This window comes from Aquarana catesbeiana, linkage group LG03 (genome assembly GCF_042186555.1).
Source record: "Aquarana catesbeiana isolate 2022-GZ linkage group LG03, ASM4218655v1, whole genome shotgun sequence".
Classification (NCBI taxonomy): domain Eukaryota; kingdom Metazoa; phylum Chordata; class Amphibia; order Anura; family Ranidae; genus Aquarana; species Aquarana catesbeiana.
This window is the reverse complement of record NC_133326.1, coordinates 309,778,873-309,789,883: the sequence shown is the minus strand read 5'-3', so window position 1 is coordinate 309,789,883 and position 11,011 is coordinate 309,778,873.

Below are 11,011 nucleotides of genomic sequence, written 5' to 3'. Positions count from 1 at the left end.
TGTCCTCATTCCTACAGGAAAGCGCTCAGCCCTACCTCACCGCTTTATGGTGTGACCATTACATGTTAATGCTCTCCTGCAGCATGGAGTCCCATTGCTTGGGCTGCTAAAGGCGCCAGATAAGTATGGGAGCCCGTTTTTCTGTGGATCTTTTTGGGGCACTTTTAAGGGTTAACAGGAGCCAGATATCCTCCTCTGTTCCCTTGTATACATATCTTATAGACAACAACAATAGGTTATTCCTTTTGGTTTTTACCTTAGCAGCATGCCTGTGTATCTGTGTATTCATTCCTCCTCGTTGTCAGGAGTGGGCAGCGCTTCGTGCGCGCCGTTCGGCTCTGCTTTCTCGACCGGGGGGCAGGGTCATGGCGCATGCGCAGTAGCGAGTTGAAGCCAACGGTGGCCATCTTGGAAAGCCCAAATCGCTCTCGGGTATTTAGGAGAGCTTGCCTTCAGTAGGAGCCCAGCTGTTAAAGGGAAGACATCTCTAAGGTGTCTTCTCCATCTTGCTCTCTTTCTCCCTGGTATTATGGAACCCAGCCAAGGTATCAGGGGGGATTAAGGAAAATTGTTATCCATACTTACCGTAATTTTCCTTTCCTGGATCCTCCCCATGTCAGCCTACTATGGGTCAGCTCCGCTCCCTCTGACCCCTCCAGGACCATCTCTTTTCTAGCCCATAAAAGGACGGCTGTCTGCCCACACCAGTGTTAAAAAAAAAAACCCTGTCTCGCGACGGATAAACTGGGTGGGAATCCTCCGGCTGACAATACTGTAAAGCCAAATGTTTCCGCAGGCGGACAAGGCATATTAAGCTTGTAATGCCTAATAAAAAGGTGTTGGGCACACTCCAGCTTGCTGCTCTGCAAACTACCTCAGGGGTGACCTTCGCGTATGCCCAGGATGCTGCCATACCCCTCCTCGAATGTGCTTTGATCTCTGAAGGAGGACGAAGGCCCAGCGTTTTGTATGCAATATGCATGATCTTGACAAACCAGGAAGACACAACTCTGGATGTTGCTGGCATACACTTTTTAGGCCCCATTGGGAAAACCTACAGCTGATCTTGTTTGCCAAAGCTTTTAGTCCATTTCAGGTAGGTTGAAACCGCAGAGACCAGGTCTAACCTACTCCACTCATCAGCTGTATCCGCCGGAAAGGCTGGGACCTCCCAGTTCATACGAAATTATGTGGCCACCTTAGGTAGAAAGCTTGGTATTAGCCTAAGGACTATCTTGTCTGGGAGCACCAAACATTATGGTTCTTTAGATGAGAAAGGCGCACAACTCGCACAACTGTTAAAAGAAATAATGAACAAGAGAAAGCTTGATCAAACGGAGGAACCAGCAATGTTCCCAAAACTAGTTTTAAGGCCTCTTTTGGAAAAAAACGATTTCAATGGAGGTCTGATTTCTATGGCTGCCCCTAAAAAAAAATCAGATCACCAACGGATGAAGAGCAGATCTTGTACACGACATAGCCGACAAGGCAGGGATTTGACCCTTCAGGGAATTATAAGCTAACCCTTGGAGACTACTCTGCAGAAACTCCAAAATGTATAGATATAATAATAGATACTGAAGGAGATCCAAGGTCCCAACCCCTTTCCGTAGTATTCCAGATCCGGTAATAGGTTACATTCGTTCTGATGATCCTGTAATAATGTCATTAACTTTATCCTCCTGCGGTTCGGGTGTCAGGCCCCACTCTGCAGAAAGAGATTTTGACAAGAAGGCAGAGGGATTGGTGAGCCCAGCTTTATCCTCCAAGCCAGAGGGAATGACAGCTCCCTGAGCCAGTAAGATAGGACTACTATCGCTGTGACCATTTCTCGCTGAATCTTCAGCAGGATTTTGGGAGCCAATGGAAGCGGCGGGAACACATACACCAAGGGGAAGTTCCAAGACCTGGACAGAGAACCCTGAACCAATGCCTGTGGATGCTAGGTCCGGGAGAAGAAGCAAGGCAGTTGACAATTCTCCAATGCCATAAGATCTATCGAAGGCATCCCCCAGACGCTGAAGATCTTGCGTAGGTGCTTGGGGTTGAGGCCCCATTTGTTGTGATCCCCAAAGCCTCGACTCAAGCAATCTGCTAAAACATTGCCAGGCCCTGGGAGTTAAGATGCTGTAAGAGAGCCGAGATTCTTCTCTGTGCAGAGGAAGATTGACATGCCACCTGAAGGAGAGGGTGACTTCTGGTGCCCCCTTGATGAGACACATAAGCCACCGTAGTTTTGTTGTCCAAAAGAATCTTGACAGCTCGACCTCGCAACATAGGTTGGAACACTAAGGGTGCGTCTGACCGCATCCAATCCCAGGAAATTTGAACTCTTCGCCCCACAAAGGTACCATTGGCCTTGAACCTACTGTCCCAGGCAGTGTGCCCTGCAGCCTGCCAGACTGGCATTGGTCAACACCACTATTGGTTCTGAGGTCTTCAACGGAACTCCGCGGGAAAGATTGCGAGCTACCGACCACCAACCAGGGACCAGATTATCGGAATCGGCAGATGATCCCACTAAAGAAGAAAGTTGCATTGAAACCTCCTTCTGCGCCACCTGACCCACGGGACTACTGGAACTGTGGCTGATAAAACCCCCAGATACTGCATGGATTCCTTCAGCATCATAGGCCTGGCCATCACTGCTTTGTCTGAGACTGGATCCCCTGGACCTTCCTCTGAGGAAGAGAAACACAACCCCAATCTGTGTTGAATTGTACTCCTAAATACTCCAACATTTGGGTCAGATGCATCTGGCTTTTCCGAAAGTTGATCAACCAACCGAAACGAGTTAGTATTTTGCAGGTGAATTCACATGAACTAGAAAGAGCTCATTTGACGGACCCAGAAGTAGCATGTCATCTACATAATGAAATATTTGCACTCCCTTGACCCTGAGAGTCGCAACGACAGCAGACAGTAGCTTTAAAAAAACGTTCTCGGAGTCGTGCAGAGACCGAATGGGAGAGATTAAAAATGAAAATGAAAGCCTTCCACGGAAGGCCTGAGAAAGCGATGGTAAGATGCGTCTATGGAGACATGAAGATATGCATCTGCCAGATCGAGGAAAACCATCCAGTCACCTGACTCCACAACCGAAACGATCGTTTCCAATGACTCCATTTTGAATGGTGGAACCTTCATGTAAGAATTCAGGACTTTGAGGTCAAAAACTGGTCCAAAACCCCCCTGAAGCCTCTGGGACCAAAAACAGAGGGGGAACATACTCTTTGACCCAATTCGTGCCTTGGAACCGGAAGGATGGCCCTTGCTGCCAACAGCTCCCCTATGTATCCTTGCAAACATTGCCTCCTTTCCAAATCCGTAGGAAGTCCAGTTTCTATGAACAAGGACTGAGGGGGCCTTGTTCTGAACCCGAGACAATAACGTGATCAAATGACGGCTACAATCCAGGCATCATGTAATTTGTCCGCCCAAACCCCCCCTGAATTGGGCTAGTCTTGCTCCTACTTGAGGGTTAAGCGGAAACAGCTTCAGAAGGACTTATTTGAAGCCTTAGGCTCTGTCTCCACTACTGCGAGTTGTTGTGTGACCTGACTCGTGCGAAGTCGCATGATAAGTCAAAATCCATGTATTTTAATGGTCCCCGTTCTAATTGGTGCGACTTAAGTTGCAGCGACTCCAAAAAAGGTTTTTGCACTACTTTGTTCCGACATCTGTGCGATTTGTACTCACATGGTTTTCACAGGTCGAATGACATCGCATCACAAATCGCACAGCAAAGTCGCAGTGTAAATCGCGCGACTCTGGGGATGCAGCAGTGGAAACACAGCCCCAGGAGCTTTGTTGGCCCTGGGCTTGGAAGGTTTCTGGAAGGTTAAACCAGCTCCCCTCCACTGTCTGAAAAACTGTCTGTAAGCCCTCTCTGAATCTTCCTTTGGATCTCTTGTTAAACCGAAAGGGCTGCTGTGTCTTAAAGAGCCATTATCTTTGCTGTCATCTTGACCTGGTCGACAGCCACTTCAGCCATAACTCTAGAGCAGTCTGCAAAGGAGAAGAACTGCCACTTCCCAGACTTTCATCCAAACATCCATCCACCAGCTCCGCTACCCACACTCTAAGGCTGTATTCACACCCATGCACTCCCAGAGCATTCCGCAGAACCGCACCACAGAACGTGTTCCATAGAAGACCATGATAAACGGACGGTAGGGCAAAAAGCACCAAAAGACTCACAGGTGCGAACCCAGCCCAAGTGCTGCTGCCACAGGAGTGAATGCTACCGCCGGTCTGCAGGCTGCTGTCCAAACTATACAACCTTTTTAGGTCTGCATTTATTTTGCGATCCATAGGATCCCTAAAAGAGACCGAATACTCCAGCGGAAGCATAATGTGGCGGGCGAATATACGTAATGAAGCATCCACCTTAGGCGTAGTGTCCCAAGGGGTACAGCTTCGATACTCCATTATGCACATTCAGCTTCTTCTCAGCCCCCCCCCACTCACACTCATCGTCAATTACTTTTTTAATTTCAGAAATGAAATGGGAAGGAGGGTAGCGATTTCTTTAAATACGGGTAGTATCTTTGCTGTTTATTTGGAGGCGACGATTCTTTCCTTAACCACTTCAGCCCCGGAAGGTTTTACCCCCTTCCTGACCAGAGCACTTTTTACAATTCGGCACTGCGTCGCTTTAACTGCTAATTGCGCGGTCATGCAATGCTGTACCCAAACGAAATTTGCGTCCTTTTCTTCCCACAAATAGAGCTTTCTTTTGATAGTATTTGATCACCTCTGCCGTTTTTATTTTTTGCGCTATACACGGAAAAAGACCGAAAATTTTGAAAAAAAATGATATTTTCTACTTTTTGTTCTAAAAAAAATCCAATAAACTCAATTTTAGTCATACATTTAGGCCAAAATGTATTCGGCCACATGTCTTTGGTAAAAAAAATGTCAATAAGTGTATATTTATTGGTTTGCGCAAAAGTTATAGCGTCTACAAACTAGGGTACATTTTCTGGAATTTACACAGCCTTTAATTTATGACTGCCTATGTCGTTTCTTGAGGTGCTAAAATGGCAGGGCAGTACAAAACCCCCACAAATGACCCCATTTTGGAAAGTAGACACCCCAAGGAATTTGCTGAGAGGCATGTTGAGCCCATTGAATATTCATTTTTTTTGTCCCAAGTGATTGAATAATGACAAAAAAAAAAAAAAAAAAAATTACAAAAAGTTGTCACTAAATGATATATTGCTCACACAGGCCATGGGCATATGTGGAATTGCACCCCAAAATACATTCTGCTGCTTCTCCTGAGTATGGGGATACCACATGTGTGGGACTTTTTGGGAGCCTAGCCGCGTACGGGGCCCCGAAAACCAATCACTGCCTTCAGGATTTCTAAGGGCGTACATTTTTGATTTTACTCCTCACTACCTATCACAGTTTTGAAGGCCATAAAATGCCCAGATGACATAAAACCCCCCCAAATGACCCCATTTTGGAAAGTAGACACCCCAAGCTATTTGCTTTGAGGCATGTTGAGTCCATGGAATGTTTTATATTTTGACACAAGTTGCGGGAAAGTGACAAATTTTTTTTTTTTTTTTTTTTTTTTGCACAAAGTTGTCACTAAATGATATATTGCTCACACAGGCCATGGGCATATGTGGAATTGCACCCCAAAATACATTTAGCTGCTTCTCCTGAGTATGGGGATACCACATGTGTGGGACTTTTTGGGAGCCTAGCCGCGTACGGGACCCCGAAAACCAATCACCACCTTCAGGATTTCTAAGGGCGTACATTTTTGATTTTACTCCTCACTGCCTATCACAGTTTCGGAGGCCATGGAATGCCCAGGTGGCACAAACCCCCCCCAAATGACCCCATTTTGGAAAGTAGACACCCCAAGCTATTTGCTGAGAGGCATGGTGAGTATTTTGCAGCTCTCATTTGTTTTTGAAAATAAAGAAAGACGAGAAAAAAAATTTTTTTTTTTCTTTTTTCAATTTTCAAAACTTTGTGACAAAAAGTGAGGTCTGCAAAATACTCACTATACCTCTCATCAAATAGCTTGGGGTGTCTGCTTTCCAAAATGGGGTCATTTGGGGGGGTTTTTTGCAACCTGGGCATTCCATGGCCTCCGAAACTGTGATAGGCAGTGAAGAGTGAAATCAAAAATTTACGGCCTTAGAAAGCCTGAAGGCGGTGCTTGGTTTTCAGGGTCCCGTACGCGGCTAGGCTCCCAAAAAGTCTCACACATGTGGTATCCCCGTACTCAGGAGAAGCAGCAGAATGTATTTTGGGGTGTAATTTCACATATTCCCATGGCATGTTTGAGCAATATATCATTTAGTGACAACTTTGCGCAAAAAAAAAATAAAAAAAATAAAAAATTGTCTCTTTCCCGCAACTTGTGTCACAATATAAATTATTCCATGGACTCAACATGACTCTCAGCAAATAGCTTGGGGTGTCTACTTTCCAAAATGGGGTCATTTGGGGGGGTTTTGAACTGTCCTGGCATTTTATGCACAACATCTAGAAGCTTATGTCACACATCACCCACTCTTCTAACCACTTGAAGACAAAGCCCTTTCTGACACTTATTGTTTACATAAAAAAATAATTTTTTTTTGCAAGAAAATTACTTTGAACCCCCAAACATTATATATTTTTTTTAAAGCAAATGCCCTACAGATTAAAATGGTGGGTGTTTCATTTTTTTTTTTACACAGTATTTGCGCAGCGATTTTTCAAACGCATTTTTTGGGGAAAAAACACACTTTTTTACATTTTAATGCACTAAAACACACTATATTGCCCAAATGTTTGATGAAATAAAAAAGATGATCTTAGGCCGAGTACATGGATACCAAACATGACATGCTTTAAAATTGCGCACAAACGTGCAGTGGCGACAAACTAAATACATTTTTAAAAGCCTTTAAAAGCCTTTACAGGTTACCACTTTAGATTTACAGAGGAGGTCTACTGCTAATCTTACTGCCCTCGATCTGACCTTCGCGGCGATACCTCACATGCATGGTGCAATTGCTGTTTACATTTGACGCCAGACCGACGCTTGCGTTCGCCTAAGCGCGAGAGCAGGGGGGACAGGGGTGCTTTTTTTTTTTTTTTTTTTTTTTTTTTTTTTTCTTTATTATTATTATTTTTTTATCTTATTTTTAAACTGTTCCTTTCATTTTTTTTTTTTTTTTAATCATTTTTATTGTTATCTCAGGGAATGTAAATATCCCCTATCATAGCAATAGGTAGTGACAGGTACTCTTTTTTGCAAAAATTGGGGTCTATTAGACCCTAGATTTCTCCTCTGCCCTCAAAGCATCTGACCACACCAAGATCGGTGTGATAAAATGCTTTCCCAATTTCCCAATGGCGCTGTTTACATCCGGCGAAATCTAAGTCATAAAATGCTCGTAGCTTCCGGTTTCTTAGGCCATAGAGATGTTTGGAGCCACTCTGGTCTCTGATCAGCTCTATGGTCAGCTGGCTGAATCACCGGCTGCATTTTCAGGTTCCCTGTTGAGACAGGAGAGCCAGAGAAAAACACGGAAGACGTTGGGGGGGGAGGGGCATTCCCTCCCACTGCTTGTAAAAGCAGTCTAGAGGCTAATTAGCCGCTAGGATTGCTTTTACATGAAAGCCGACCGCTGGCTGAAAAGAATGATACCAAGATGATACCTAAACCTGCAGGCATCATTCTGGTATAACCACTCAAAGTCGTGAATGGCGTACCTGAAGACAAAAAAATGGTTAACAATAAAGCACAGTAAACGGTAAGGTATAAAAAATTGCATACCTGAAAAGCAAACATGATAAAACATAATAACAATAAAACATTGCAGAATAGAATACAGTAAAAAAGAACAGAACAATAGAGAGAGAGAATAGAGAGAGAAAGAACAATAAAACGACAACTATTTTTTTTTTATTTTATATTTTTGTATGTTTTTTTTTTTTTTTTTTTTACACTTTTTTTTGTAACTAACTTTTATAACTGTAACCGGTTCCAGGTTCGGGTCTCTCAAAATGCGATGGCATCTTGGGAGACCCTGTGAAAGTGTGCCCTAGTCTGTGCAATGCTGTACCCTACGCTAATACTCAACTAGTGTATGGTAGCGTTCAAAACATTCACCAATGCAAAGACCAGGATTGTCAGGACAGGAGGGACAATAATAGCGGGTGTCACGCCTATATCCGCGCTTCCTGCAGACACAACATCTTTTTTGGGGGTTCGTTGGGTAGGGGTACTCGGGAGGACATAAAGAAAATGCCTCTCATGCAGCCGACTGCATTTGGTTGGGGATGTGAATGGGGGAAGTACGGGCGCTGCAGAAGCGGTGGGTTCCCAATTAGGATTGGCGAATGCAGCAGGAAGGGCACTATGGGCACGACGGGCCTGTGTTTGTCTTCTTGGTGGCAGTGGGACACTACTTGTGCTTGCCACCTCACCAGCTTGAACTGCACTTATAGGACTCGCCACGTCACCAAGTGTTACTGCAGTGCTGGTTTGACTACGACCGGGGTGTACTAGGCCGCTGGTGCTTGCCAGTTCACCAAAACGCTACCAAAAAAACTGTTAGCGATCGCAGGGATCAGGCCTGACTCTGCGAACGCTGCAGTTATGCGTTTAGTGTTTTGTAAGTGTCAGTGATCGATCGATACTGCACTTGGGTGGGCTGGGCTGGGCCGGGCGGAGGGGCAAAACGCAGGTGCTAGCAGGTATCTGGGCTGATCCCGCTAACACTGCGTTTGTGGGAACCCTAAACTGCTGGGGACGCTAGTATAGATCTGATCGGATCAGATATTGATCAGTTCAGATACTATACCACTAAGGGAGGCGTATGCTGCGTGCGTGGGTGTTAGCGGTACTGGTGCTAACCTGACGCTGCCTGGGGCTGGTGCTTGCCAGTTCACCAAAACGCTACCAAAAAAACTGTTAGCGATCGCAGGAATCAGGCCTGACTCTGCGAACGCTGCAGTTATGCGTTTAGTGTTTTGTAAGTGTCAGTGATCGATCGATACTGCACTTGGGTGGGCTGGGCTGGGCCGGGCGGAGGGGCAAAACGCAGGTGCTAGCAGGTATCTGGGCTGATCCCGCTAACACTGCGTTTGTGGGAACCCTAAACTGCTGGGGATGCTAGTATAGATCTGATCGGATCAGATATTGATCCGATCAGATACTATAGCACTAAGGGAGGCGTATGCTGCGTGCGTGGGTGTTAGCGCTACTGGCACTAACCTGACGCTGCCTGGGGCTGGTGCTTGCCAGTTCACCAAAACGCTACCAAAAAAACTGTTAGCGATCGCAGGGATCAGGCCTGACTATGCGAACGCTGCAGTTATGCGTTTAGTGTTTTGTAAGTGACAGTGATCGATCGATACTGCACTTGGGTGGGCCGGGCGGAGGGGCAAAACGCAGGTGCTAGCAGGTATCTGGGCTGATCCCGCTAACACTGCGTTTTCGGGAACCCTAAACTGCTGGGGACGCTAGTATAGATCTGATTGGATCAGATATTGATCCGTACAGATACTATACCACTAAGGGAGGCGTATGCTGCGTGCGTGGGTGTTAGCGGTACTGGCGCTAATCTGACGCTGCCTGGGGCGACGCATATCACCGCCGGGCGATCGGGGGGCTAAACCTTTATTCGGTAATAAACGGCGGGTGCCCTGACACTATAAAAAATAAACGAACTAACCAGCATCACTCGTAACAGTTATACGGTGATCAGTGGTGAAAGGGTTAACTAGGGGGCAATCAAGGGGTTAAAACATTTATTAGATAGTATATGGGGGTCCCTGACGCTATAAAACGCTGACGGCGAACCTAAATATTTACGTTCCTAACTAGCGTCACCAGCGACACTAATACAGCGATCAGAAAAATGATCGCTTAGTGACACTGGTGACAGGGGGTGATCAAGGGGTTAAAACTTTATTAGGGGGGGTTAGGGGGGTATCCTAGACCTAAAGGGGGGTAATATTCACTGCCCTAACACTGTAACTGTCACAAACTGACACTATGCAGTAATCAGAAAAAAAAAAAAAAAAATACTGCTAATGTCAGTTTGTGACAGGGGGGGGGGGGGTGATCGGGGGGCGATCGGGGGGGGATCGGGGGTGTAAGGTATGCCTGGCATGTTCTACTGTGTGTGTGTGTGTTGTGTGCACTTACATGTCTTCTCTCCTCGGCGCTGGGACGGAAACTGCCAGACCGAGGAGAGATGACATCACATCCTCTGCCTGTGTGAAACTACACACAGGCAGGGGAGGATTCCTATTGGCTGGGAGCGATCGCGAGGGGGGGGCCACGATCGGATGGTCTCCCCCTCGCCTCCCGACGCTCCTAGTCAGATGCCGACCGCCGGTGGCACCGGGGGGGGGTCCGATCGGACCCCCCGCCCGCGGGAGGCAGATCACGTACAGGTACGTGATTCTGCCTGCCCGTGCCATTCTGCCGACGTATATATACGTTAGGCGGTCGGCAAGTGGTTAACAGCCTCCACCAAGGGGGGAACCAGTGCAAAAATCAAACGTATGCGATTCTGAGACCATCTCCGCCTCAGATGGATCCGAATCGCTATCGACTTCAGAGTTAAAAATGCACTGAAAACACATGATCTCAATCTGCAGATGGTGAAGATACAGCAGGATGAGCAGGATTCCTTGAAACACTCTTTAACCCTTCCTTGACTGCGTGCATTTCATATACATTATATTTATGTACACATTTATATGTATATTTTCATACATCACTCGTGTATTTTTATATATGTCTTTCATTGATCTGAGTTGGCATTTTATATATTTTTATATATTCGGTATCGTTACTTTTAGGTATTTTTGATTTTTTTGTCCATATACGTCATACATGTATACATGTATGTGTACATATGTGCAAAAATCTACTGTGTATTTTTTTTTTTTTTTTTTGTGCACATACATACCTACCGTGCACTCATTCTTTCGTGATATTTTATGATATTTATTATTGCACCATATATGCCAGCTT